At 30.9% G+C, this 12,317-nt stretch overlaps 1 protein-coding gene across 3 annotated transcripts in view; it reads left to right on the top strand.

Moving 5' to 3' along the window:
* LOC110849485 (homeotic protein antennapedia) overlaps positions 1 to 12,317 on the top strand; it is a 121,984-nt gene that overhangs the window by 31,979 nt on the left and 77,688 nt on the right. For all 3 annotated transcript variants that reach the window (XM_022096899.2, XM_035850843.1, XM_022096896.2), the window contains exon 2: positions 5,194 to 5,245. The gene's annotated coding sequence lies outside the window, so the exon portion shown is untranslated. The remainder of the gene's footprint in view (positions 1 to 5,193; positions 5,246 to 12,317) is intronic.

The following is a 12,317-nucleotide window of genomic DNA, read 5'->3' as shown; positions in this document are numbered from 1 at the left end:
GGAATTTGTTTTGATTTTAACACTACTTCTATCCTTGTGGAAACCAAACAACTCGAGTTTTGTGTAATTTACAAAGATACATAAAAAACAAAATTAGGGATGACACTTATCTACGAATTTGCTTTTTTAAACTTACGAAAATTTTTACTTTTCGACAATTTTGGGAGAATAAATTTGTTAACAATTTTGGAAAATATCGTAGTTTATTTAGAGTTAATTTAGTTAAACATTCATACATGCGGACACCGCGTCTGATCTAAATTTTAATAAAACGTCTATATTATTCCTTTCTGTTAATAATCAACGTTAAAACTTTACAATTTACAACTGTAACAATTTCTACGAGAACTAACCTTTTGTTAGAAACGATACATTAATTTGGTTTCAGGTAACTCATACCATTTGTATCTTAAAATTTCATAAAATTGTAGGAACTCAAAATTTCCCTGTGTAAAAAAGCTTCCGATGGATGCAACTTTTTGTCTAATTCTTGTTAACATTTTTGTTGAAAAACGTCAAAAATCTATATGTTTGGGATGAAATTAAGGGAGTTAGATTTTAGTTGTAAACTTTCTCTCCGTTTTTAACAGTTCACTCAGTCCTTGGTAAGTTTTGTAAAATGATTTTACCAACTTTTACAAAATAACTAGACGCCTTTGACGTGAGTAAGTTTACAAAAATTTGTGAGCTAGTTATCCTTGGAAATATGTATTTGTAAAATTTATGGAAAGTTTATAAGTGTACAGAATTTACGGATTTTACAAGGATGCAAAGGCTTGCGTGAATTATCTCAGTGTGAATTTGTCTAGGATTTGCATTATTCTTGATTTTTGAAGAATTAATATCCGGCTGTTTATTTAATCCACGGGCCATTTTTCCCTGAATTTTTTCGTAATTTTGTTGTTTTAGATTTCTCGCGAGTTGCGAAATGTATTTGTAATACAAATTTTGTATGAGAATCCTGTGGTATTCGTGGCTTTGAGGGGCAATTTTTCAGTAACTGCCGAATTTTAATCCATAACCAAATTTTCCCTGAATTTTTTCGTAATTTTGTTATTCTCAATTTCTCCCGAAATATATTTATACCAGAATCCTGTTGCATTCGTGTGTTTGGTTGGAGAGGTGAAGCTGCATTTTTTTCTTTTGGTGACTGTTGAGTAAGTGTCCGAAATCCTCGTTAAAGTGTCAGCAATAATCGTAAAGCGGGCCATTAATGGGGGCTGAGTGAGTGAGTGAAAGTATGGCGTGGTACGAAATCTCGGCCCCACTTTCACTCTTACTTACTCCACCAGGAAACCAGGCACTACTCAATCTCACACTCGGACTAAACCTCAAATAAAGTAGGGATCAGGCCACCACTTGTTCAGCATCTTTTATTACCGGGTGTTGTTAATCAAGAGGATTCCTCTTAGAGGAGAATAGTGAATTTTTAAAAATGAATTTTGAAGGAAATTCATAACTTCATTTTGACAAGTTTTTCCTATAATTTTACATTTTTATGAATTTTTGAAGGGAATTCATGATTTCATCTATAATTTTGTATTTGTCTGAATGTTTTAAAGAAATTCATGATTTGATTTTGACAAGTTTTTATTATAATTTTGCATTTGTCTCAATCTTTTAAGGAAATGCATGATTTACATTTGGCAAGTTTTTCCTATAATTTTGTATTTGTCTGAAGTTTTGAAAGAAATTCGTAATTTCATTTTGACAAGTTTTACCTTTAATTTTGCATTTTTCTTAATAAGCGAAGTTTCCTGTGCGGAGGAATTTTTAAATCTTGAAAAATTTCTGATTTTGTTAATGCTTTTCGAAGTTTTCAGCTTTTTATACCCGTAAAAAATCACAGTTTAGGAGATAGCAGTTTTGCATATTATTTACCCTAGTTTGTTTAAGGTCGAGCAAGAACATGGCCCAATGGACAGGAGATATATCTCATGTTATTTAATATATGAATTTGCCAAATTTTGCACCAACTGACGCTGAAATGTAACAATGGTAAATATTTCCACTGAGGCAATTCAAACAGTCCTTATTAACTTCGCAAAATTCGTAAATTTTATAAAACAATTTTACAAACTTGTATAATAAAATTCGCCATTCATCTGACCAAGTTTGCATAAATTTGGGAATTAATTTTCGTTAGGAATGTTTAGAAATGTTTATAAAAGTTACGGATTTTACAAACTTATCAAGAATTTGATAATTAAAAAAATAAGGCACAATTTGCTACAGAAAAGTTTGTAAATAGTTTCAACCACAAATTGTAAGATTTTAGTGTCATGAAGAAAATGTATTGAAAATAGATTACCCAACAAATTATTAGATTCTGTGGCTGTAAAATCTAATTTTAACTTGGTTTTGGTTTAATGGGATCTTTGTTAAATTCAGAAAAATACCTGCTGTCAAGATAACAATGCAAAAATTTGGGGGAGAAAAGCATGTAGAAGAAAGTTTAAACCACGTGTACGAAATTTGTATGATTTTGGCGTCTTTAAGGACAAGTTTTGAAAATGAAATGACGATATAACTGAACAGATTCAATCACGACCTGCTTGGTAACTTTATAAAACTTTTACAAAGTACTATTGATCGGGAAAAAGATTTTGAATTTTTTTAAGAACTATTCCTAAAATTCTATAAAAGTTTGTAAGCTTACGGATATGTTACCAAGGTCTGCGTGAAATGCCTCTTATCGAGTGATTTGTTGCAATTTAGAACGTAGTTTTCTAACTTGTGCAGCCAGAGCCTCTTAAGCTAGTACCCATCTCAAATTATTTAACATACGAATTTACCAAATTTTGCATCAACTGACGCTGAACTTTAACAATGATGAATATTTTTCCAGAGACAATTCAAGCAGTCGGTGGGAACCTTGTAAAATCGGTCAATTTTGTAAAATAAAAACTTACAAAATAAAGAAAAGCCCTTGGTCTGAGCAAGGTTACAAAACTTTGTGAGCTAATTTTGTTTCTAAATATGAGTAAAATTTGGTAAAGGTTTTTAAGTTTACAGAAGTTATGGATTTTAGAAGGGTACCAAGTACTTCGTGTATTGCCTCAATGTTACTCCAACGGAAAAAAATTAACAACATACATAATTTTGGTGTGTAAAAGTCTTGCGACAGTTCCCACAATAGTTTTGAATAAAATTGTATGATTCTGATGAAAATGCAGTTTACAAATGAAATGACTCCTTAATTTGTCATATTCTGCGTAAATTTGTAAAATTCAAATTAGGTTAAGTTTTAACATCGTGCCGTTAACGATAGAAAAATAAATACGGAAAAATAAGATAACGGGGAAACTTTTGCCGGAGAAAGTTTCCACTTTCACCGAGACGTCGGAACGTCCTCTGGACCCGGAATGGTGCACTTGAACGGTGTCAATTTCTCCTTGGTGAGGGCGCTGCAGGGACCGAGAGAAAGATCTTTGTTCCCTTTTTCGATCTATGCTGTGAGAAGTGCATCTCATGGAAAAAGGGATGAGATTGAAATGAGAAACCGGTTTCGTTCGTTGGTTTTGGTTGGGGACCGTGCAGGATAGATTTTGAGGGAAAAATTTTACCACAATTTAGAATTCTTGGTTTCGGATTTCACTAAAATTTTAACTTTTATCAGTAAGAATTTTTTTGTTTTTCAAAAATGTAAAATTTTGAGAACGATGTTAACATTTTTTTAAATTCGTAAACTTCAATTTTTTAAAAAGATATACCCTCCTCAGTATTGTGAGCCGCAATGGAGGTTTTCCAGCTCTCCGATTTTGGCCAAATTAGTGTCAATCGATCGCAAATTTAATTATTATGAAATTTGCAAAAGGCACAATCTCCCAATTTGGCAGAGATATTTGCATCCGAAGAGGAGAAATCGCACAGAGTAAATTTGGAAAGGGTAAAATTTGCCAAGTTTAAGGTGCATTTTCTCCTCTTCGGATGTAAGCCAAATTGGGAGATTTGGAAATTTCATACTAATTAAATTTGTCATCGATTAACTATAGTTTGCTAAAACTCTGAGAACATACAAACACTGTACATACAACACTTGTACACTGACAAACCTCGGTTCTGAGACCCTTACAAACAATTGATGTTTTTCATTTAGCATTTTTCAAAATTTGTTCAAAATTTCAAAATTTTATGTAGGGCCCTCCCCTCTTTCACGAGTAATAACTCTTGTAGGATGGCAATTCATGAGTTAGTGGAGAAGGGAAGCCGTCTCCCGGGCAGATTGTGGGCATAGTTCGGACCCAAAAATGTGTATGGAGCTCACTGTACGGAAAGAAAGATGATACTTCCCTCTCAAAGGGAGATTGTAATATGAGAGATTTTGAGAATTTTTATATGGTTATAAATATTTTGCTAGAAAAGTGAGATAAATAATTGCGATAGAAAATTGTGGAATTTGGGTTAGGCTACAAATTTAGGAAATTATGATAACGTTTACAAAATTTGCACTAAATGAATTGTTATCAAAATTTATATCAAAATCGCAGTTTAAAATTATTGAAATGTTATACATATATTAAATTTTCAGAATTATAAAGGTTACAAAATTTGCCCTAATCCTAAATGAATTGCTCTCAAAATCGATATCAAAATCACAATTTAAAATTATTAAAATTGTAGAAATTATATTTTCCACAATTATTCTCAAAATTATAAAAATTACAAAATTTTCGTTACCAATTTCTTAACAAAATCCGTAAATAAATACATATTTCTCCTTCAATAAATTATACCAAAAAAATTATGCCTGAAATTACACCCAATTTCTGTAAACAAACAACCCTTTACAAATTGTCTTATACACTTGCTGCCACACTAATCCTACCAAAGCTTTTTGAGGATAAACCTATTTTAATCGGATTACCACGGGGTAATAATCCCCAATAATAATAATAAGCATTAAACTACAGGTGGATTGGATGGATCCATGTGTGCAAGGTGGGATTAGGATTTAGGAAGAAAAAAAAACGACCATAAATCACACATGACACCGATAAATGAAAGTTTACGATAGTGAACGCCTGACTGCACGATTTGTTCGTTTCCTTTTACGTGAAAAATGCAGGTTCCTCTCCGTTCAAAATAGAATACACGAGAAGAATCATTCATGTTCATGACCCTGTGGCGTTTTGCATAAAAAATTCATGTTGAAAACTTTGTTTAACAAATATATTTCTTGTTTTGTTTCAGATCTTGGTTGCTGGATTAAAAATATTGGAAGGAAGAATTTCTCGAGATCAAGGTAAGAAGAATTTTTATTATTATTTCGGTTAAGACCACTCTTAGAAATTGGGTTAGGATGGAAATTTATGAAAATTTCGGTTCAAAAAATTAACATGGTCATTTCCAACGCCGAAAGAGTAATATGTATTTTATTAAATTTAATCAACTGTAACAAATTAGATACTGTAGCCGATTGTAGCCACATTACAGAAATGTTTGACAATTTGCAATTCATTCAGGCCTTGGTAACTTTGTAAAATTCGTAAATATTACAAAATTTTTTTGCTCATATTTTGAAGGAATTTTTGTAAACTTGCTCCAAAACTTTATTTTGTAAAAGTTTGAAAAATTATTGTACAAAACACACGGGTTTTACAAAGTTACCATGACTGCGGAATTTAGCTCAATGATTTTTACCAGTGGTACAAGTTTACAAATCTATACACTTTCATAATGTGATGGCCCTACTAAAAAGCTGTCTGAATTTGTACTCTGCAAATGGCTGGATTAATAATTTCCACCATTTTTTAAGTTACAAATACTGGAGGATATTTAATTGATAATAGGGAATCCTCTCGTACTAATGTTTTTTTTGCCGGTAATCTTTACAATTTAAAACGAACAGTTTAAAAGTTTTACCAAAAACAATACAATTTCATGCATGCGTTTACCACGTGGCCTTATTTTTAAAAAACTATTTGGAAGTACAAATCCCCAAAAAATTCCTTGGTTAAAAATTTCCCCCAATTTTTTTAAGTGTGTTTCCATGCATCCATGTATCTATTATTAGGTTAAGATTACTTACGTTTCTGATTCTTGGTGCTGAGTGGTGGTGATGGTGGTGGTGGCGGTTTGGTGGTTGGGTTTAAGGGGTGAAAGGTAATAAATAAAATTAGTTGGAGAGTGCCCAATCATCAAAGAAGAAGAAAAATCTGAGCATTATAATCCAGTTGGTTGTGTGCGGAGGGAATAAATCACGAATCTCGCCTCCTCCACCCATAAATAAATCCACTCGCACATTCGAATTCACTTCACTCATTCACCTTCACCATCCACGAGAGAAAGAGGAAAATTGGACTAATGTATTTTTAAACTGGGATCATCCAACGAGATGAAGATGAAGATGATCATCTCCGAATGCTGACCGAATTATTGGTGAGATGCACTTGCTCGGAGGATGAGATGAGATCACTTGGTGATAAATTAGGGATACAATTTCGGCTGGAAATTTGAGTAGGGACTATTTTGAGGGGAAAAATTACACAATTTTTTTAAAGTATTTAACAAATTTTGAGGTAAATTTGGCCGAATCTAACAAATTCTGAGCGAACTTTGGCCGGGAATTGAGTCGTTTATTAGCAGCAATCCAGTTAAAAATTGAGATTTTAATATGGTGATTATTTTAATAAACAGTGGAAATTAGTTGGGTAATTCATTTGTATTTTTTTTAAACTTGGATCATCCAACGAGATGAAGATGATCATCTTCACGCTGACCAAATTATTGAGATGCACAAGCACTGAGATCACTTGGGGATAAATTATGTACTTGAAAAATGTGGGGAGGGATTTTTTGAGAATTTAAATCCCACAATTTACAAAAAAAAAATTTGCAATTTGTATTTTCAGTAATTTTTTAATACTTTTTGAAATTTGGTCGGAAATAAGAGTCGTTTTCATTTTGTTTGGAAGTTTCAATTTGTTGAAACTTTGAATTAAGATATTAAATAAGGTAAGTAGTAATGAACACGTTAAAAATTTGCATACTATGCAAATTTTTGTAAAATAAATATTATATTTCAGTTAAATTAAAAATGGGGAATTTGTTTTAAAGTGGGTGGTGAAAATAGTGATATTTTCCACTTTAACTTTTTCCACTTTCTATAAATTTAAAATATATTCGGTCAGGTTACACAATTCAATTAAAGTCTCTGCCAATAAATCTGTTTTATCTAAATTGAAACACTCTTGTTAAGAATTGTTTATAAACGACGTTAAAGTTTTAATTTTTTGCAAATATTTTCAACTCTTATTCTAAATTTGAAAAATGCGTGTCGACCTCGCGTCAAAATAATTATGTAAATTGCAGAATTAAATTAAACTTGTAACTTAATAAGATTACGTAACTTCATCCGTGAAGAATTTTCACAATTTTTTATTAAATTGAAACCACGTGGGGAAAAGGGTTGCGATTTTTTTTGCTATTTAAGCAGCCAAATTTCGCCACGTGGCACACTTCCAATTTAAGTTGACACAATTTTTAACACAATTTTTTAAAAATTAATTTCGTTAATCATTAATATTTTTCCAAAATAAATTTCCACTAGTAACAAAATTTCCACTAGATCTTCAAATATTTCCGACAAAATAATAAGTTCCCGTCAAATCATTTGCGACGAGCAATTCACCACTGTCACCCTGTAGACACGACTGAATGAAAAATACGGAATTTTTTACATGTAAAAATCTGTTAACGATTTCCTTACTGCGTTTACAATGACGGTAATAAAAACCTAAAATGCAACGACATAAAAAAGCTAGTAAACATGAATTGGAGCAGTTTTAAGTGGTCTCATAAACCTGACCTTTCCTCCTGCACCTCAAATTAGTGACCCAGTTCAAGAAAGATGCTTCATTTGCATTCATTTGGGCTCATTTGCATCTCATTTTGTGTTAAACAGGAAGGACAAACGGGGACTTTTTGTATGTAATAAGATTGTAAAGTTGGACGTGAACTTGACAAAGTTTTTTTTATGGGAGGTTCATACGGCTACCTGGAGAAGAAGATGCTGTTTTTTTTTGCCCCAGTAGATTTTTTTATTGTGTCATTTCGTGAGTTTTATGACATCATAAAATATCTCGAAAAAAAAAGAGAGGAGTCAAGTGCAAGGTGGTTCAAGAGGAAGATTTGGGATGGTTGGAGAGAGTTGTAAAAGTGGACAGGGTTCGGATGAAAAACGGAAAATACAGCGCGTATTTTTGCATTTCTTTGCACAAATTTCTCTAATTTACTTGCTGTGCCAAAAAAATGCAAAAATTTGCCTCAAATTATTTGTCAATTCCCACCAAAAAGCTACAACCTTTACAGTTAAATAAAAATCGATAATTTCCGAATTTCGCAACGAAACTCGAAATTTTGTCACACTTTTACTCCATTTACAGAATTAGGTATAAGTTTAATTATAAATAAGATTCTATAGATAGTTGAGCTACATAAGGGATGGTTTATGGAAAAAGAAAGGCAATTACACAGGCCTTGGTAACTTTGTAAACTCCGTAAACTTGCAAAGTTTTATAAAATTTTGGAAATATTTAAAAGTAAAAGTTTTTGTAAACTAGCTCAGATCAAGGGGGTCTTTTTACTTTGTAAAATTATTTTTTTACAGAACTTACAGATTTTACAAAGTTACCAAGGCATGGGTGAATTGGTTAGGTTGGCACATGCATAATTTTGGGATCTACTGAAACCTCCCACTCAATCTAGTATAAATCTAGAATTTATTTCAGTTTTCTCATAAAATAAATAAATTTTCTTTAAACGAGCTTGAAATTATACAAGTTTAAAATAATTGTTGAAAAATCTGTTTAAGAATTTTTTCGGGTAAATCTTTTTGTAAAATTTGTGATAATCACTAATCAGCACAAAATAAATACTAAGGGCAATTCACACAGGCCTTAATAAACTTGTAAAATTCATTAAGTTTTACACAAAATGTTAAATTGCGAATTTGGGAGACAAAAATCTAAGATGTATTTTCAAGAAAAGTCTCGGTTTTTTGGCACCCTGTCTTTATTGAGGACCAGTTTATGTACGTAAGATGTAGGAAAGGGACGCAGGAATTTGCTCCAGTTTCTCCTCCAGAACCTGATCTTTCCTGCTGACCCGTTGTGTTCCCAGTTCGTTTAGGTGTGAATTTGTTTTATGACGGGGAAAATAAATCGCCTCTTCGAATGGTCAGTGGTCTTTTTGAGATAGAATGAAAGGTTTCATGGTTTATTCCGCTTTGCAATTTTTTACAATGTTTTCCTGCATTTATTTTTGCAGATAAAGGTAATGACGACTACTCAAGAAGAGTAAAATGTGCCCTTATTTTTGCACTTTATTCATGTAATGCATAGGAATGCAGTAAAATGGAGTATTTAGTTTTTAAAAAAATAAAAAAAATAGTAAGAGTGTCAGTAAAATGAAGTATTTTAGTTTTTAAGTGAGTTTAGTTGCAGTCACTAATTAAAATTTAGGAAATGTTGCTACTCATTTTGCAGTATTATGCAAAAAAAAATTTGTGAAAATGTTTTCATAATTTCGAAAAATTTGTAAATGTCGTTTTGAATTTTTGAAAAATGGTAAATACAAGGAGAACATTACGGTAACTGAAAAATGTGGTAACTCCATGTTTCGGGCACACCCATCTGAATTGATATTTTATCCTAAAGTAAATCAGTAAATTTACATTAAGACGTTTTAGTCTAGCAAAAATTCTACATTTATTGAAACAATTCACGCAGTCATTGATAACTTGGAAAATCCGTGCGTTTTGTAAAATAAGTTTATAAACTTTACAAAATACAAATAAAGCCGCCTTTGATCTGAGAGAAGGTTTACAAAAATTTGTGAGCTAATTGTCGTTCGAAATATGCATAAAAGTTCGTACAAGCTCGTAACTTTTCGGATTTTACAGCGTTACCAAGAACTGCGTGAATTGCCTCATTACTAACGAGTCGTTAGTTAAAATAAAAAAATGCACTTAGGTAAATTCGAGAATGTTCTTTGAAAGTACGATCCGAAATATGAAAATATTAGCTTGGAAATTATAGAAACATGCAGAAAAAAAGTCCTGTAAATCCCACAATTTCGCAATGTTTTCCTTGAAAATATTTTCATTGCCGGCGTTTATTTTACATGCATAAAAATTAGTACGATCTGAATAGCTTAGCGATTCACGTAAAAAGTTGGATTAATCTGTTGGATTAATCTTGATACCTGCATCGTGTCTACAAATGGCAAAGTTGGCTGCCAATTACTCGCCCACTAATTACAAATTTCTTCTCGGGATGAGAACACAGATAAGGCGGAGGAGACCGGATGCAGAAAAATGTGGTCTTCTTCAAAGAAAAGTGGTTTTCACAGATAAGAATTTAGTGTTTATTTTATTTGGTGAGAATTAAAGTAAGTAATTTTTTATGAATTTCGAGAAACATTGGGGATACTCACTCACGTGGACAGATTTTTGTAGTAATCGGTTTGAATTTTGTCAAATTATTTGGCAGGTAATAAGATGCCAGATTATCTTTGTATTTATGGGATTGACAGGAAATATGGATTTTCACTTGGAAGTTTGCAATCTATATAAAAACTTGGAAGATTTGTAATTTTGATTAAATGAAAGACTTTTTAATGAATTTCAAAACAGCTCTAAATTTTCGAGTTTCAAGAATTTGATTGCATTTGTAGGAAACAATTGGGATTAAAGCAGGGATTTTTTTTTGCATAACTGGGAAAATATTAATGGGTTTCTGTAAATTTTGTAAATTTCGTAAAATTATTTTCCACAAAATAAAAGACATTTTTGTACTATTTGTCTAAATTTGCGAACAGATTTCCTTTCATATTTTTTATAAATGTGTACTACCTTGATAATTCTATGAAATTGATCGTGTTTAAAAAATTTGAGTAAATTGAGAATAATAATTTTGGAAATATTAACACAAAAATATTTTTTAAAAAAAGAAGAAACGTTGGACATTTTAGACATAAATATCTCATAACTTTGGATACATCTCTAGTTTCAAAGAGCGTTTAAATTATTCGTTGTTGGTATCAATGACGTCAAAATGTAGCAAATTTTAAAACAATTCTAGTAAAATGTTCTGCTTTCTTATTTAACTAATATTTAGCTAATGTTTAATGAAATATTCATATAAAAACTAAATTTAACTAAAATTTACGTCTTGTAACAAATATCGGAGTGAATTTTCCCACAAATTTATAAATTATTTGCAGGAAATGTTTTAAATTCGACGACGAAATTAAATCTAAACTTTGATACGTGTACAATAATTAATTTTTGGCCATAAATGACGTGAAAATGCAACAAATTTTAAAACTACTTAAACAATAAAGTAAAATATCTAAACATTTTTTAAGCAAAGTTTATTTGCAGGATGAACATTTTCCTAAGTATTTTTTTTATATTAGCATATAAATTTTGGATTTAGAATTTTTCTCGTGTAGAATTACGATAATAACCCCAAGATTATACAAGATGGATCTTAATTCAAATGTGTGCATGTCACCATTATTTTTTGGCAATAAATGACGTGAAAATGCAACAAATTTTAAAGCAATTTTATTAAATTGAATACAATAAGATTTTTAAACACAATAATATCAGAATGAATTTTTCCCACAATTTAAAAATTATTTACAAGGAAATATTTTACATTGAGGTATTTTCTGGAATTAATATCTGTATCTGAAATAAGGTAGTGGAGAAGAGGACTGCAATCTGAATATCAATACATGTTTGCGGTAATTATTTTTTTTGGTATAAATGACGAGAAAATGAAACAAATTTTATTAAAAAACGAGGAAAATGTTAAAAATATTGTACAGTTTATTTACTTGATCACGAATTTCTACATATTTAAAAAAAATTATTAGCAAAAAATATTTGAAATCCAGGTTATTTCAAGATTAGAATAAAACTATAGAATTAGAATATTCAGCTGTTGTGGAAGCGGCCTATCTAAATTCAAATATTTCCCTGAATGACAAATATTTGCGTGACAAATATTTCCCTGAATTTTTAAATATTTTTAGAAATTATTCACAAAGAAATATTTTCAATCCAGGATATTTCTAGACTAAAACAAATTACGCTATTTCGCTCTTGTTATAATAGAACGGAAAGAGGAGATCTAAGTTCAAATATTTGCATTTCATCATTAGGTTTTTGAAACTGTACCTAATTTTGAAACAATTGAATGATTAAAATATTTAAAGCAATATTAAAAAGCGGATTTTTCATGATTTGCGTCAAAAACTCAAAAAACGGAACCTGGTTTAAATTTATATTGGACTTTTATAGAAAA

The sequence above is a fragment of the Folsomia candida genome, unplaced genomic scaffold (assembly GCF_002217175.1).
Source record: "Folsomia candida strain VU population unplaced genomic scaffold, ASM221717v1 Fcan01_Sc004, whole genome shotgun sequence".
Classification (NCBI taxonomy): domain Eukaryota; kingdom Metazoa; phylum Arthropoda; class Collembola; order Entomobryomorpha; family Isotomidae; genus Folsomia; species Folsomia candida.
Note: the sequence above shows the minus strand (reverse complement) of the source record. Positions and strands in the feature narration are given on the sequence as shown.